General features: G+C 49.7%; 1 protein-coding gene across 1 annotated transcript in view; it reads right to left on the bottom strand.

The window, feature by feature from the left end:
- The window catches only part of LOC119382397 (protein dachsous), a 466,009-nt gene that overhangs the window by 96,278 nt on the left and 352,077 nt on the right, over positions 1-17,654 (bottom strand). The window lies entirely within an intron of this gene.

Here is a 17,654-nt window from a genome sequence, read left to right as displayed (position 1 = left end):
CGTTTTGTTCATCTCCCAGGGCTCAACGTTCCTGTGATTCTCGGTTGGGACTTTCTTCTGAAGACCGGGATCATTGTGGACATTGCGAATGGCGGCTATCGTGATGGGCCCTTTTCCCAACTCAAGCCGTTCATCAGCCCGCCGGCGCTTACTGTTGCCTTTGCCGCAGAAACGTCGGAAACGTGCCACGCGGAGAGTTCGGGGTCATACCCCTGCTCAACGCATTCCTCCTCTCACAGTCCCCTTTGGGAACGAGAGGCACGGCACGAACCGTGTCGCGCGCAAACTTCGGGGTCATACTCCGGCAGTACGCGCTCGTTGGCTCGAAACCCCCTTTTGGATTGACCAACACGACACGAAGAGGCACCACATCCATTGATCGCCTGTGCGACTCATTTGGATGATACACAGAAGGCTCGTCTGTCGGCACTGTTACGCCAGTACGACGAGCTCTTCACTGATCAACCGGGCTGCACCGATTTTGTGAGCCACGTGATCGAAACTGGCGACGCGCTTCCTTTGAAGTGTAACCCCAGGCCCGTCAGTCTCGCCAAAAGGCAGATTATCGACGGCTTGCTAGACGACATGCTAGCGGCAGGCATTATTCGCCGTTCGTCTAGCTCCTGGGCGTCTCCAATTGTGTTGGTGCCTAAGAAAGACGGCAGTCATCGCCAGTGCGTCGACTATCGCCGTCTGAATGGAGTGACTCGTAAGGATGCCTATCCGCTCCCCACGATTAGCTCCATCGTAGGAAATTAGCTCCATCGTAGGTACTTTACCATGCTTGACGCCTCGAAAGGTTACCTACAGGTCCGGATGGGTGAGCGTGACCAGTGCAAAACTGCTTTCACGTCCCACAGAGGGTAGTTCGAGTTCACTCGTATGCCCTTTGGTCTTTGCAATGCTCCTGCGACGTTTCAAAGACTCATGGACCGCGTCCTCGGGGAAGCAAAGTGGTCATACTGCTTGTGTTACCTCGACGACATCGTGATTTATTCACGAACCTTCGAAGAGCACTTGGCCCATGTCGCCGATGTGCTCGAGAGGGTGCGGGCTGCCGGGATGACGTTAAATCCTGCGAAAGCCCAATTAGAGCAGACCCGTATACAGTTACTCGGGTTTACGCTGGGCGAAGGCTCCATTGAGCCGGATCGGGAGAAACTTAGAGCAATCCTCGGTTTCCCCGTGCCCAAGGACGTACGTGGCCTTCACCGCTTTTTGGGAATGGTTAACTTTTACCGTTCCTTCATTCCGTTCTGTGCCCGACTGCAGGCGCCCTTGACCAAGCTCTTGGGTAAGTCTGCAGTTTGGCAATGGGGACCTGAGCAGCAAGAGGCGTTTTGCCGACTGTCTAGCGCCATTGCGGAGACAGCGCAGGTCAGACTCCCCGACCTGACCAGACCGTTTGTTGTTCAGACTGATGCGAGCGATCTGGGATTAGGAGCAGTTCTCCTACAGGAATACGATGGCGTGTTGCAGCTGTTGGCCTTTGCCAGCCGCTCCTTGGTACCCGCGGAGAAAAGTTATTCCGTTACCGAAAAGGAGTGCCTCACCATCCTGTTTGCACTGCGGAAATTTGACGTCTACCTTGATGGGATGAAATTCGTGGTGCAAACGGATCACAGTGCGCTCAGCTGGCTGATGTGGCTCCGTGAGCCTGCGGCCAGGCTAGCGCGCTGGGCTCTCCTGATACAGCACTATAACTTTGCAGTGCAGTATCGAAAGGGGAGCACCAACGTGGTAGCTGACGCGCTATCTCGTGCCCCATTGTCTGCCGAGAACCTTGATTCCGGTGCGACAGCCACTAGCGGTGCCTTTGCACAAGCAAGCGTCGGGGGCGAAACAGCGGCTTCGGCTTCGCCGCCGTTCGGCGAAAAGGGCGAGTCCGCATTCGGACGAACCTTGGCTGCTATCCAGGCAAACAGCGCACCGCGAAGCCGGCCAGCGGGTGAGCTTTCCAAAGGCCACGATGCCGAGAGCGAACCCGTGACGCCGACGCAAGCGGCGGTTCCTGCGGTCCTGAGTGGGCGTGATACCAGGTTCCCCTTTGGAAGAATGGGAATCGCTTTCAGCAGATAAGAGCTACTGAAGGCTCAGCAAAGTGATCCGTTTTGTCGCGAAATGTGCGACGGTCTCAGGGAAACGGAGTGCCGTTACACTGCTTGCCCTGCAGCGGGCGCGGATGGGGGGCTGGAACCAGCGTGTGTCGCTGAGTCCCCCGCGGATTCATATTTGCTGGACCATGACGGGCTCCTGCTGAAATACGTAGCCACCGATGACGAGTCCATTGATCCATTTAAGGTGGTTATACCCAAAAGTCTGAGAGCCGCCCTGTTGCGATCCTCTCACGACGAACACATGGCCGGTCACCTGAGTGGCTCCAAAGTTTTCGCAAAACTGAGCAAGACGGTGATCTGGCCCGGTATGAAGCGTGACGTTTATCGCTATTGCCGTTCCTGTCACGTCTGTCAAACGGTGAAGTCTAGGAGTGGCAAGCCACCTGGTCTGATGAAACCGATTATCAGTGAGCGTCCGTGGCAAGTGGCCACCTGCGATCTAATGGGACCTTTTCCCAGAAGTAAGCAGGGGTTCATTCACCTCATGGTAGTAGTGGATCACTTCTTGAAGTGGGTGGAATTGTTCCCTCTTCGGAAGGTGACAGCGCGAGCGGTGCTCGAGAAGCTGCAGGAAGTGTTTTGCCGGTTCGGCTTTCCGGAAAGGCTCATCACTGACAACGCTTCGTATTTCACCGCTCGGATGTTTGGTGTCACGTGCCGTTCCCTTGGAATTGATCACTGCACCCCTTCACCCTACCATCCCCAGTCCAATTTGACAGAGCGCATCAATCGTACGCTCAAACCAATGTTGGCGGCCTTTACCGAAAGTCAAAGGGACTGGGCAGACCATTTGAGCGAGCTCGCGTTCTCCATTCGAACATCCGAGAGTCGCTCGACTGGTTTCTCGCCCGCCTTCTTAAATTTTGGAAGGGAGTTGGCAAATCCGGTGACCAGTGTCATTCAATGCCAGCTCGGGGACGAGGAGACGCAGCCAGACTGTTCGGCTTACGTGTCAAAGCTTCGGGACCGGCTTTGTTGAGCTTTCTGTAAAGCAAGGCAAAGTTTGGCGTCGTCTAGGGCTCAGCAGAAGGCCCAATATGACCGCAAGCATCGCTACCTAGCATTTGAGGTGGGCGATCTTGTCCTGAAGCGCAACCACGCCCTTAGCGACGCGAGTAAGGAGTTCTCAGCCTCGCTCGCTCCTAAGTGGCTTGGTCCGTACCGAGTGGAAAAAGCTTGGACTCCACTCGCGTACTTGCTGAAAGATCCCATTTCGGGAAAACTCAGCCGTGCCCATATCACAGACCTGAAAGCCTTTGCATCACGGTCTGACGAGCTTGCGCCAGCGCCCAGTGGCACTTCGCGCAAGCAACGGGGCACACCCGGTGCGGCGGACCGCATTCGGACCCCGCATCGGTATAATCTAAGGAAGCGGTCACCTTTGTGATTTCGCGCCGGACGGCGGACTCTGTTTTCCGCAACCAAAGGCCCACAGTCACTTTCTAGTCTCAGGCTGGCTTCTTCCAGACCAATGCTCGGAAAGAAGTTGGCCCCACCAGTTGCTGCTAGTGCTGTATTATTGAGTGTTCGTGTTAATTTTCTGCATTGTCTTGTGCCAAATGCCCAAGATGCTTCTCTTCTCCATGTACGCGTCTTTTTTCTGTTGTTTTTTATTTTTCTCCTGCGCGCTCCGAGCTGAACGTTCGCTAGCGAGCGCTCTGTGGTGACGAAACCACGTGACGGCGCACCGCCGTTACATTGGACTGTGGTCTGGTGCCGCGATTGGGGAAGGCGCGCGATGCGCAGTGACGTGAGTGAGTGTGCGCGCTGTGATTGGAGTATCGTCGCCGACAGCCCGGGCGTGCTACGCAGCAAGACCGTGAACCGTGCGAACTGCTCTTAGTTTCGAATCGACGGCGCCTGCTCTCGGTCACCGCATTCCGGCTCTCGCCATGTCCACCGTCTCGAAAAAGCAACAATCGCCTGCCCGCCGGCAGGAAACGAAGTCGGCGTGGAAGACACAGCCACACCAGCAACCTGAGCCCACGGTTCCGGCGCCGCCACGGGCGAAGGTGCAACAGTGAAGTGTGGCTACCTGGATGCACCAGGACCGCCAGGAAGCGCCCAAGTTCTTTGTCAGTGACCTGCCGTGGAAGGCGCAGCGGCGGGTGCGACGAGAAATGCCTCTCGAACGCGTGCCGTGGCCGTTTCGCGGTTGCACAACGTACGTTCCCAGGGCGCCCGGCTGCCAGACCCACCTGGGGTACAAGAGTGCGCTCTCTGTGGCGTGAACGTATACTCCCAGAGCCACTTTGGCAAGTCCGGACTTCGCGGCTCTCATCAGCCCAGTGCTTCCCGCGGCTACCGCAGCTGCACCGACCACAGACGACGCAACAAGCGGGGACTTGCTCATTGACCTCTACGAGAACCTTATTTAACTTTTAACTCACATGTGCCTTTTGTGTCCCTCCTCGTGTTTCCTTCTCCCCTTTCCTTTTTTCCCCCCTTTTTCTATCTTACGATCATAAAGGTCATGTTCTTTATGTATTTAAAAGTGTATGTTCTTTTTTGTTTGCAGCAGCAACTGGGTCAGGAGAGGCTAGTGGTTGCTCATAGCAGTGTTATTTTAACTGCATGGGTGACCGCCGGCTGCCTTTGCAGACCGGTAAAGGGCATATTTAGGAGAGGGGGATGTGGGGATTGAGGCTTGCCCGTCGCCATTGCGCGGGCTTTTCGCCTATTTCTGCCATCCTCATGTCCGATCATGCCGCTCTTCTCCTCCGCCGTCCTACGGCGCTGGGCGAGAGGGGGTCACATTAAACCCCCTCACCCCGGCGCCGGATCTCGACAGTAGCGCCGCGTTCGAGTCTCGCGTGCTCGTGAGACATTTTGCGCGGCGGGGGAGAGACTCTCTCTGGACCTCGTAGGGTAAGCACGTATTTTCTCTCCCGTCCGTCGGCTCCTCTTTTGGGCTCGCTCGAACGGAGATCACTAACGGTGCCTTGCGCCAGCGGCGAGCGCTTACCTTACGTTGTCCTTTTCCGAACGCTAGGCTGAAGAGCGGTGCGGTGCATTCGCGCGTGGTCATACTACGCCGAAACCGTACCTATCGAAGCCAACGCGAGCGGAGTTTGCCCAGGCTAGTGAAAGAAACCCATGTGACCGGTATGGCAAATTGAGGCGCCATCTGTTGACTGGGATCAGAGTTAAAATCTGCGTTCCGTCTCTTTCCTCCCAACTGTCTTCAACCCCCTCTCTGGCGGGATCAACTCCCTTTCCTGCGGGAGGCGCGCTTTCCGCCGCCTTGTTGGCGCCGCCGACTTTGAAATCCGTTAGAAAGTTTCGTGTCTGGCGTTGTTAAGGCGTGCGTTAGCCGTCGTCGCTCGTCCGTTTCATGGTGCTCGCTCGCTGTGTGCTTGTGCGACGTAATGTTTTACGACTCGCGCTGTTCGTGCATAGTGCTTTGTTGCTTGAATACTTCCAGAACAAGTCCCGGAATATATGTGCCGGCCCCCAAAAGAACCACAGGTGAGCGTGCCCTTTGACAGACAGACAACGAACTTTGAGTCGCGGTTTTCATTGTGTCAATTTGAATTCACGTCCATACCGAGTAGCTGTTCTCTGCAGTGGGGCTACAGTTACTGTTTTCAAAAATGACTGATTTGAAAAGGGCAGGATGCTGCGTTTAAATCGTTATACGAACAAGCAGCGGACATGAAGCCCATGCAAAGTAACTATAGTTACAGGTTTACAACTCTCACAGAACCGCGTGCTTGAGTGTGTGCTTTGCGTTTGTCTCCGGTTAATTACTCCCCATCGCCTATAACCACGTTTGTGAGACATTAGGTAGATGTATGAAAACTTATGCTGCTCTGAGACGAACAAACGAGTTCACTTTTGCACGAATCGACGGCGCTCTTTATCTGATTGAAACTTGCCCTTTTCTTTAGGGCGTATTTCGGAACGCAACACAGCTGATCGGTGCGCCCAGAGAAAAGCTGAAGAATTGCAGAATCGGCGCACTTCAAGAAGAGATGCCATGAATCATCCGATATCAGCCGTTCATTTTCTCCGCGTTTATCATCACTAGTTATATGAAAATCAACGTTTTTGGAAATGTAGTCAATAAAGTGCGGCCAATATTAGTTGTGTTGGAGTTCATTTTGACATCTTTAAAATGGTCGTTACATTATTATTCTTTTAGGTATTTCAACTGCTTTCATTGTTTTTGCATTTCAGGAATGTTCAATTTTGTTAGTTATGATAATTTTGTGCAATATCGTGCGCATATATCAGAAGCTGTTCTGCACTTTTGTCAGTATAAATATTGTGTTTTTGAATATGTGCCCTAGTGTTATGATCTGTTTTTTTTTCCACTGTTCTTTAAATTCTTAACATTGCCGAGAACTTTCGTGTTGTTTAGTGATCATGAACACGTGTATGTTAATATCCTGAGCCTGTATTGCACCACATTTGATAGAATGTTGATTTTCGGAAACGAGGAGAATAAAAAGAGACCAAAGATATTTTGTGTTGTGAGTGCAATTCATTCTTTTGCGTTCTGGCACATGCTGCACGACTGCAGTGTTTGCAGAATGCCTGATTGCAAATTGCGCACATTCAAACGCGCAACGAACGCGCGGCGCAGCACGCGCAGCGGATGCAAAAAAAAAAAGTGCCCGGCGCGCTGCACGGCGCAGCACGCGGAGGAGGGGCGAGGGGGGTCATAAAAGAAAGGGAGAGGGAGCCCGCGCACGCAAACAAAACAAAAAGAGAAAAACCCGGCGCGCGCGAGGCTGCTAGGAGAGGAGGCGCGGCTGGTGTTAGTGTTGCCATGACGACGCATACCGTGTGCGCCGCCATTCTGCCGTTCGAGTCTCTGAATCCCAGCCGCCAGGATATTAACTGAAGGGACGTTTGGCGCTGCCAGCGCTGGCGTCATGAATTAAGGCGTCCTATGGGAGGTATACGGAGTAACCTCCCCCTGGTTTGCCCTCACTCGAGCGATCGGGCCCTGTGGTCGCAGATCGTAAGAGTACGCAGCATAGTCGCGAGGGACCGTTTCTCTCAGCGGCGTGTCGCCGTGAGCCCTTTGCCCGCGGAGACGTGCTAGCGGCACCCTTTGTGTTGTATTTTCGCCCGTGGCGTGGTGAAGCCTGTTTTGCTTCTCCCGCCGCCTTTGGGAGCGGGTGTTGTACTGCGTTTTGTGGTGTTGCCGCAGGCAATAAGCTGCTGCTGATCTCGAGAGCAGTACTGTGTACTTGCCACGTTTCGCTCGGCGCCTTTGCGCTCGAACGTATGTGTGCAGCGGCGCGCTAGTTCACGCGAGGCGACGGCAAACACGGCCCTGTGGCTCGCTAAGTCCGAACCCACGCTAGTGGCCGTACTTCCGTGAGGTAAGTGCACACTACACCTTAGACTTAGATGGCCTAGTGGCACCAGTACCAGCTTGAGAAGCCGAGCTTGGCCAGCGATTATCGTTTCGCACGGTTGTGTTGCGATAGAAGTATCTTGTATCTTAAGATACACGATACATTATCGAATGTATCGGAAATGCAGATACAGATACTCGTCTTTCGAGAAGTATCGTGATACAGATACAAGGTACCTATAGAGTATCTAAGATAGTATCTAAGATACATGTATCTTCGATACTGCCCACCACTGCACGGCACGAACATCGCAGTCGCATGTCTCAGAGTCTTCGCACTTGCGGTTAGGGGTTCTGCTCATCCGCACATCGTACCTCGTGACGAAGACCCTCCGGGGACAACTCTTTGTACACGCAATCGAGTGTGACGAATTTTGAAACATCGGGCACCGCGGCCACGCACATTGCAACCGAGCTTTCTGCTCGAAGTCATGGCTAGGCCTAACTACGCTCATGGCGCCCACGTACGAGATGAATCCGAACTTTGCAGCCAAGAACAGTGAAGAAGCCACAATGTGTTCCGTCGCAAGTAACGAATCACATCGCCCGCTGGTTCCTCAGAACCGCGGATGGGCATTTACGGTTTGGCAGCGTACCCCCCTGCCGAGCTCACCGTGCACAGACCGATCGGAGCAGCGGCTAGCAATTTCGGGCGTCGGCTCCCCAAAACGCAAAACCAAGTACGCTGCACGCCGATGTTTTGTTGCTGCGGCTAGGCATGATTGATCATTGACAGATCAGAGATCGGCAGCCTTTGTTCTTAAATCGGTACCTCAATATCCGCGGCGCCCTGTTCCCGTCCCGAAAGTATGCCAAGCGATGTTTGAAGTCGGAAGTTATTGAATTTGGAATGTCCGTGGTAGAAAAGTCCGGCAAGGCTGTACCCAGGAATTTTTTTCGGGGGGGGGGGGGGGGGGGGGGGGGGTGTTTGTGTGTAGAATGGCTAACTATGGCAACTGGTGGTTGCTGTGAAGGCGTGCAAGTATTTTAGTATCACCCGAAAAGGTAAAGCATGAAAAAAGTTCGGGGGGTGTCGAACCCCCTCAACCCCCCCTTAGTTACGGCCCTGTGTAAAGGGGTCCTGACCACCTTGCTGGCCTCACAACATTTTAGTCAATTATATCCGAATGTCCGTTGTACTAGAATCTGTTGTAAACGAAGCTCAATCAATGGAACAGATAGGGAGGTTCGCATAATGCCGCAAATTGGTCTGTAGTATCCAAATGTCTGTTGTAAGCAGATCCGTTGTAACAAGGTTATACTGTATGTGGTGTTCAGGACGAAGACGTAAGACGTCTGTCGTTGACTTGCAGTTCCCTGACTTTAAAGGAAGCGGAAGACTTCGCAATTGCTGCTGAGGCCACCGCGGAAAACATGCAGCACATGCAGAAACTACCCTTCCCGGCGGCAGACACAACAAATTTTGTCTGGTCGGGCATCTCATGTCCGAAGTCTAAGAAAGCAAGCGGGCTATCTCATGATGAGCATCGGCCTTGCACCTGCTACAGCGCATCCTTGCACCAAGCTGATGATTGTCGTCATCTCAGAATAGTGTGCCATCGATGCCGGAAACGCCACCACTTAACGCGAGTGTGTAGAGCTTCGGACGAAGACACTAAGGGAGCGGCACCTGCCTTAAATGTCTCACTCAGTTATTAAAACGTAACGTATTTTACAGGTTAAAACTTGCATTCTACTGAAAGTCAAATCCTGCTACTACTCAAAGTTGCTTCCACTTTCCTTTGAACTAAAAAGAATGACATTTGCATATGCCTTGTTTCAACTTTAAAAATATTGTGCAGGTTAGTTGGGTCATGAAAAATATGCTTATTTTTCTTTATAATATGTGATATAAACCATTCGAATTCGCTTCGAAATTATTTGACCAAATCACTATTTGCTTCGGACCTAAAATTTACTATTTCCTAGTATTCATAGTTAAAGAAAGTGCGGAAAAAAATCCCCACAACACAGAAAAATGAGAATGAAAGGCACAAGACGACGTGCTAGTAGCAACTGAGGCTTAATGCAAACCACAGAAAGATATAAACACACAGTACGAAAAACCTACAAAATTAAAGAATCACACAGTCACAGAATGAGTACAAACATGCCTAAAAAAGCCAAACACGTGTTAAACTTCAGTTGCTAGTACTGCGTCGTCCTGTCCCATTCATTTCTATGTGTGTTGTGGTTTTGTTTTTCCGCTTTCTTTCACTATGAACTACCCTGACTGCTTTACAGCCTCTATACGTGCGTGGTCAAATTTTATTCAACCTCATGGCATATCAAGTCCTAGGATCCAATGTGCCAAGCGATCAGCCACTATTTATAGGATATTTTTATTTTAAGCGTGTGATTGCCTAATTTCAAGTTGACTTTGCAGCCATAATGCTGGGCTTAATTTTCAATTTTGTAATTATGCATAAGCCATGAAGTGAGGAATTAAAGACAACGAACGTTAAGTTGCAGATGGCACTAGCTGGCATGAATATATTGTAAACATAGATGTACTAATTGCACATAATAAAAGTATTGGTGCATTGCAGCTATGTGATAATGCCGACAAGTTCCCAAGCATAATTCCAGAAATTTACGTTAGTTTTCAGATATCTGTGAGTAAATATGTGCAGCAATATATGAAGGCAGCGTTGCCATTTTATGGGCATTGCTGAATGCTTTTATAAATTGTGGTGAGTGGATCTACAATCAATTTTAGACATTCCTGCAGGAAACTCAACTGTATGATCATGTGCGACATGTTTTGATGCCATAGTGCAAACTAATGCAATAAAAAAACTAGAACATGCCTATCGGCATGGTTGCATATTTCTCAAAAGTAAAGCTAGCCTTACTGTACTAATTTAGTTGCCTGAATTTATGTGTAGGCTGACACCAAGTTCCTTGTGCATCCCATTTCTTTGGATTGTGCTTAGATACTGGCACTGTGAAGTGCACATGTCGGTAGACTTTATGAGGAGGTTTTACGCACTACTTTCATGTTGATTTACTGCGGTGAATTGTACATAGTGCTTGGGCTGTACTGTATATGTTGCTCTACGTGTTCAGTATTGGGTGCAGGTTCTGTGCACAAAGATGGAAATACAGTAGACTCCCGTTAAGACGAACTCGAAGGGACCGCGGTCATCTGTTCGTCTTATCAGGAGTTCGGCTTATCAGAAGTGCCCCCAAAAAGAGACATGCTAATATGCCAAGTGCATCCAAATATGTTACTTGAAACACTGAATGCAGTAGACTTACAATGTGGGGCAAAAAGACAAGAAAAAGCATTTATTTGGCTCATCTAGATAAAGACTATGCCTTCAAGCAGAGTATTTACACGAATCTTACGAGCACCCGATTTTCGCGTGTTCAAAAATAAAAATGCTCGTGAAGATATTTGCTACCATATTTTAATGATAAAACTGTAACACGCTCCTATGTTGACGATTAGAAAAAAAAATTAAGAGACAAGCACAATTTTCCTTCAAAGAATGTAAAATTTATTGTCCTGGCAGTTCGTTTTCTTCTGTGAGCCTGTTTTGCTGGCTCTAAGATCACTTCTGGATACGCCTCGGTCGCATGCTGTTGCCTTGACAAAGTCATTATACGCTGAGTTGCTTAAGAAAGTCTGCAAGGTTTTCTTCGAGGTCCGGATATTTTCCCGTTTTCGGCCCGTAGTAACTTTTCCTGATCGACGTGCAGCTGAAGATACGATGGGATACTCACGGTCACAAGCCTCGCCACGAAAAAGACACAACGCAGCTATATTCACTGTGCAAAATAGCCTTCCTTTGTCGTGCGCTTCCATAATCAAAATGGCTCATCACAATTTGCACTTCACTGGGAACAGATAGAACGCATACAGGTCCTACGTGAACCAACGCGAATAGACCTTTTTCAAGCACACGAGCGCCACCAACGGGCGCGCAAGCGCTCATGGGAAATGTGTGTACGCCGCCGCAGCCGCCACGGCCAGCGCGCGGGCCTCGCGCTGTAGCTTTCCGCTTGCACCGTGCCAGGACTTCTTAGACACAGGGAATTTGGCAAGGTGCAACATGTTACTGCGCAATTCAATCACGAACTTCAGTGTTTAGCTGCGACGGCCTCTCGACGATTTCCATCTGTCCCACTGTTGGACCAGTTGAGCGGCTCAGAAGCGTCACCTTTTATTTATTTTTTTTGGCGCCAGTGCGCCTTACAGCATAAATGAAAAAAAAAAAAAAAACTCGGTTGCCTATGAAGTGCAGCAGCGGTCTATAATTCGCAGGTGCATTTGGAATCAACGTCCATCGACACTGTCGACGAGTACAGTGTGAGGTTCTGATATTTAAAGAGTACACTAGAAAGTGTAGTTGGCATTTGGGGAAATGAGATACATTCATTGCGTCGCTCGCACGATATATGTAACGAACGATAAGTGCCTACTAACCTTCGTTGGTGCTATAACTACAGGTCGGAATAATACTTAGAGCGAAAAAAGAAAGGAGCAGTACAAGGAAGGAAATGCACAAACCAGCGCTCACACACAACTGAAAGTTTATTGCACGCGTGAAAAAAAGCATATATACAAAAATGGGAGTGCGTCGCGCGTGTTATAAAGAGGCACAAAAAGTCAAACAACCAACGCGCATACTAACAGCCGATTAATAAAGTTGAATTCCTTGTCTTGTAACGACTGAGACGGTTGACTGACACAAAGCATGGCGTTATTTGTGACATGATATGCCTCCGAAATTTCTCGCGTTGTCCGATTAGGTTGATGGTACAAAATTACTGTGCTTTCAAAGATATTACATTTTCGTGACTGACATAGCGATGCGACATGAGACGGCTTCATCCAATGAATTTCGATGCTCGCTGAGGCGCGTATTAATACGTCGACCAGTCTGGCCATGCATGTGGACACAAGAAAGAGAAATTTGCGGTTAATTCCTAGACAATTTACAAAACAATTGGCATGCCTCTGACTGCATTTTTCTTTGCCCACCGCAGACCCCTGCGACCTTAATGCGACTAAGCTTATTTAGCGCGGCAAACACAACCTTCACCCCCAGATCGCTTCCCTACGCTCTTCAGGCCATGCGACTTCTTATACATATGTGGAATAACTGCAATATTTCTCGTTTCTTCATTATTTACGGATGGAGGACGTCCGTGTTAATCTTTCTTTGCCAAGCATGCGAACAGATTTTCGCAAACAGATACAACGATACGCAGGACATCCCGCCTCTTTGATCACTTTGTAGCTGGAAACTACTGCTCATCTTATGTGCGCAAGGTTTTTTTTTCCAATGCCGTGCGTAATCATGACATCACAATTCCTCGTTTAACAATATTCTAATGCGCCGACGCGAAATTAAACACTGATTTCACTGAACGCGGGCTATACTGCCCGCAATACAAGCTCCGCAGTAAAACATAAAAGCATTTATCAAGAAACTGCAAATTATCAGAGCAAGGCATCTTGCAAGTTAATTCTAGTCCCATCCCTTTTTCTTTAAACATGTTTAGAATGTGCTCACTTCTTTGTACAGCGCGTGACTTGTCAATTAAAATCAAATATTCACCTGTATACCTGAACACTGTAACACCTCTCACGAGCCGCTATGGCATTAAATGTCATAGCGGCTTGTGAACAAGTAATCATTGAATAAATACGAATTCGGTGTTGCAGCTCACATTGCTCATGAAAGCACGTTTTGACTGCATGTATCGGCCCGTGATAACTCGCATGCCACTTAACTGTTACATCCGGTATACATCCGCTCGGTAATACCTACGCTAACTGCATCATTCCTTTCGCATTTCATGTGTAGTGATACATGCAGGTACGTTCACATGTGTAGTATTTAGGATTTAATAATAGTCAACCAGCGGCGACGCGTTTTTTTCATTTGGTGCTCCCACGGTGCCAACGAGCACGGAGCAACGGAACAGCCGGCGGGCTCGCTGTACACACTTTTCCCATAGTGCTTCGCGCGCCCGCGAGGGGTTCTGGGATTGCTTGAAAAAGGTCTATTGACCACAAAATACATGTGCTCGGCCGCCATGGTGTGATGGCGATGACAATGCACCTGACCCCTCTGACGGGAGTGCGCCGCGATCGCGATCGTGGTTTCGGTTTCGCACTCGATTGTAATGCACAGACCATTTTTGTTCCTGTTGTCGCTTTCTTTTTTTTTTTCCCACTCCCCTTGCGTTTGCCCCTCTGACCACGGCGGAGGGGCCCCAAGCTCTTGTGTTGTTCTGTTCTCCTTTGTACTCCAGCTAGGAAGCCGAAGAACGGGGGGGGGAGGGGGGTACAAAAGGACGCCATGGCTTGGGGGTCCAAGTTGTAAATCCCCCTCTCTTTTTGTTGCTTTCCTTGCTGATAAAGCCCACACCTCCCCCACCCACAGGCTGGGGGTGAGAGGGGATACCAGCGTTATCCGCTGACCGGTCTTCTTCGTTTATCTCGCGCCCTCCGCGTCGCGATTTGCTTCGCGTCTTTGCTCCAGGAAGTGCTTTTTTTCATCTTTTTGCTTTTTCTCGGTCGCCTGAATGCCCCACCAAGACTGCAGTGTTCTTTTCGCAGAATCGCTAGCGTTGTTGATCATCGCGAAAGTTCGTCTTAACAGAAGAGTACAGTTGGGTGGTTCGTCTTAAGCGAATTTTTTTTGCATTGAGTCTATGGGAAACCAAACAAATGGTCCCGTGCTGTTCGGTATAAGCGAGAATTCGTCTTAACCGAGTTCGTCTTAATGGGAGTTCACTGTATACACATGCTTACACTGACATAAGAACTGCTAGTGTTTTAGTTCCAATAAAATAGTGCCAACACTGTTTGTTGTAGCAATTGAAGTATGACTATTTGTCGTGGATGCTAATGGAAGAAATGAGCTTCTGCATGCAATACAAAATGGTGAAACACTGCTCGCTCAATGTAACGGCCTGTGTTTTATTACCAAACAAGTAGAACAGATGATTTACACATTAGAACACATTGTGGAAGAGGCAGTTAGGCAACAAGTCATCACTGTGTTTTAACGTAGGTTGGGTGATATTTCATCAATCGTAGCATAATTGAAGGTGCCTACACTTCAACATAATGTGCAAGTGGACGAGGGAGTGCACATATGACTGAGTTTTTCCAGTTTTGTACCTGTTTGCTATAGTCCTTGTTTCTGTGTTAGGTATGTAAAATTCTGAATTGTGAACAAGCCAACCTGTCTAATGCTGTGAATATAGTATACTAGCAATTCAAACTAACCATTATTTTCTGGAGAACAGCTGTTTCATTGAGGAGGACTGTAATACGTATTTTTTTAAAAATTCGTACTGCGTCATCTGTGCAAGGGGAGTGCCAAGTACACATGGACGTTCACAAGGGAGAAGTGCAAGTGCATTAACTTTTTTATTTTGCAGGAGACATGTCACTGGTAAATTTGTGAATGTTGTGCTTGACCAACATTACTAGATTAGCTTGACAACGGGGCATGCTTTCGGCATTCGCTTCAACGCGGTGGCATGATGCTTAACAAAAGCGGTTATTTAGTAATATAGTAGGTAGTCTCCGAGTATGAAAGCAACTACAGCCAACGGCCGATTTTTCGGACTCCCTAGGGGCCGCGAAATCGTCCGAAAAATCGGGCAGTCTGGAAAAGTGAATTCATGCTTTTTTATTCCGCTCAAGCGATCAAATCGCCACAGCCACGTCCGAAATAGTTTTAATGCCTCCCAGTGCACTTATCAGGCATTTTGGTGCGTGCCCAGGCTCTCGCAAATACATTCGGTACCTGCCGCGAACCCCGCTGAACTACATGCCAACCGCCACCTGCACATTTGCGTCTCATGATGAGCGCCGCTGATACCAGCAAAGCACGGAATAGATAACGGCTCCCTCGCATGGAGCGCTTGGAAACGCATTGACGCGGAACACTAAGACTGGGGCGGAAGAGCGGTCGACTCGTCCGACTTTCCCCGATGCGTGAGTGCACGTAAACACGCACATGCACATCGCCAAATATCCGCCGACACACAGCATTTCCTGCCGTGTGAAGCCGATCGTTTCTAGTTGTGTGCAGCACATCGCAAACTAAGGTGACGCCGTCACTGTACTGTTGCTGTACCGTACGCACGCATTTGTCATGTAAGGATTCGTGATGTCTACTCCATTCCTGACCGCACATGGGCGCGGCTAATGGCGAGCTGGTTTCGTTCGTGAAGGCAACGCGTCTGTGCGGTGCACTTAGCGGTCTCACTCAAAGAGGCAGCATGAATGGCGGCGCGGCGTGTTTGGGTTCTCGCCTATTAAATGTGTGCAGTGCGCATGCAACTGCGCTAGGCCACATGCACTACCAAGTAGTTAACTGAAGATGCTTGTCATAAGGGTTGTCAGCGATTAGGCCGTACTGGTGCGTTTGCCACCTGCCGCCATCACGCCTCCGTGTATTTCCGCTGCTTATCCGTAAAGACATCGCCGCACGGCGCCGTGATAGCGGCCCCTTTGAATTTCCCTGGTCTGCTTCACCCCATAACACTTCACCAATGCGGCAAAGCTGACTTTGGACTCTATTACTGTCGCAAACAGATTGACTCGCGAAAGCGCTGGTTCGAACCTATGAGATGATAGACGCGGCAGAGGTGGGGGCTTCAATTAATGCCTTTCGCACCCGCAACTTGGGCAAAAAGTCCGAAAAATCACAGGCCGAAGAGTTTCAGCGTCCGAAATTTCGGACGTTCTTAAGGCCTAACCACACGTACGCGTTGCAGCGCGTCAGCGCGTGGCGTTTTGACGCTGCGTCGCGCCCTCTCCCTATGGAGAGAGAGGGCGCGCAACTACACGAAGCTGCACACCCTCTCTCTCCATAGGGAGAGGGCTCGGCGCCGCGTCAAAACGCCACGCGCAGCAACGCGTATGTGTGGTCAGGCCTTTATACATTGACGTCTATGGGGCTGGTGACGGTGCCGCGAAAGCGTCCGAATTTTCAAGCATGTCTGGAAAATCGGGCGTCCGAAAAATCGGCAGTTGACTGTAAATACAAAATATCAGTTATAGAGAACCACTATATGCCACGCTAAAGCGCAAATTGCAAGTAAGTGCTAATTGCAGAAATAGATTATCGTTCAGCTGCTCAGAAGGCGCTGCTGCCCCTGTGTGCAGCTCGCGACAGTACGCGCGCTTTATATGCACTCACTGTAGGTGCATTACAATATCCTTGTAACTGTGGCGTCTGCGTATGTAATTTTTATATGCTATGGGAGCGGCAGCCGTGAACGCACTGACGGTAGAAGAGAACGATGGACACGGGCACGCTCGCGGCAGTGGCCAGTGACAGTGAGTCGCGGCAGAGTCTTGGAATGATAAAGACGTGTTGCTCAGTGTCTCGTCCTCATCTCTGAGGTGTTCTGCGCGACGGCTGGCCCAGACCGCTACAATGCAAACACAGGCAGTCTTAGAACAGCTCAGAACACACTGCTGCCACTTGACGCATGCACCTCACGGCAGAAATTACTAAAATTGCCCCACAGCACATGCCCATGGAATGCACATACGTTCGGCCAACTGAAGACACCTCTGTCATGCTGGTATCCACGAATTTCGGGCGAGCGAAGCATTGTCGATATATGGAAAGAGAAGACACATCTATCATTCTTATAAAGGCACGACACGAACCGAAGAATTCGCAGCCGAAGGTGTTGACTTCGGCCTGCATGACGCCCCACAAATTATGTAGTGGCCTTACGTAAGCTTACACACAGGCCGATGGTTGTCCTTTTAAGACGACTGGAAGCAAAAGTACTCTCAGTGAGTTGACAGTGGAATTCAGATTGTATTATTTCGACCTTACCGCTGAATCCATCTTCGGGATATCTTCGACGTGAAGTCTATTATCCAAAGGTTAAATAATCTCGCCGCACTGAGATTATCTCTTCAAACGCGCGAGTAGGGTACAGCAAGCTTAGTGCCATTGTAAGTGTCCACTACTCTTACAATGGCACTAGGCTACATACTGCATTTATGCACTGCACAAACGTGCTTCGCATCAGTCCGCCGCCGCCTTCTCGTGCAAAACTGCTGGAGCATCGCGGAGACGCATCGCATGCAGGAAGCTAGTTTGGACTGCACTGACGCAACAAGGTAATCACCTCACCCATGCACGATATGGCGCGGAGTGGTACGA

Source organism: Rhipicephalus sanguineus, chromosome 2 (genome assembly GCF_013339695.2).
Source record: "Rhipicephalus sanguineus isolate Rsan-2018 chromosome 2, BIME_Rsan_1.4, whole genome shotgun sequence".
Lineage (NCBI taxonomy): Eukaryota > Metazoa > Arthropoda > Arachnida > Ixodida > Ixodidae > Rhipicephalus > Rhipicephalus sanguineus.
Note: the sequence above shows the minus strand (reverse complement) of the source record. Positions and strands in the feature narration are given on the sequence as shown.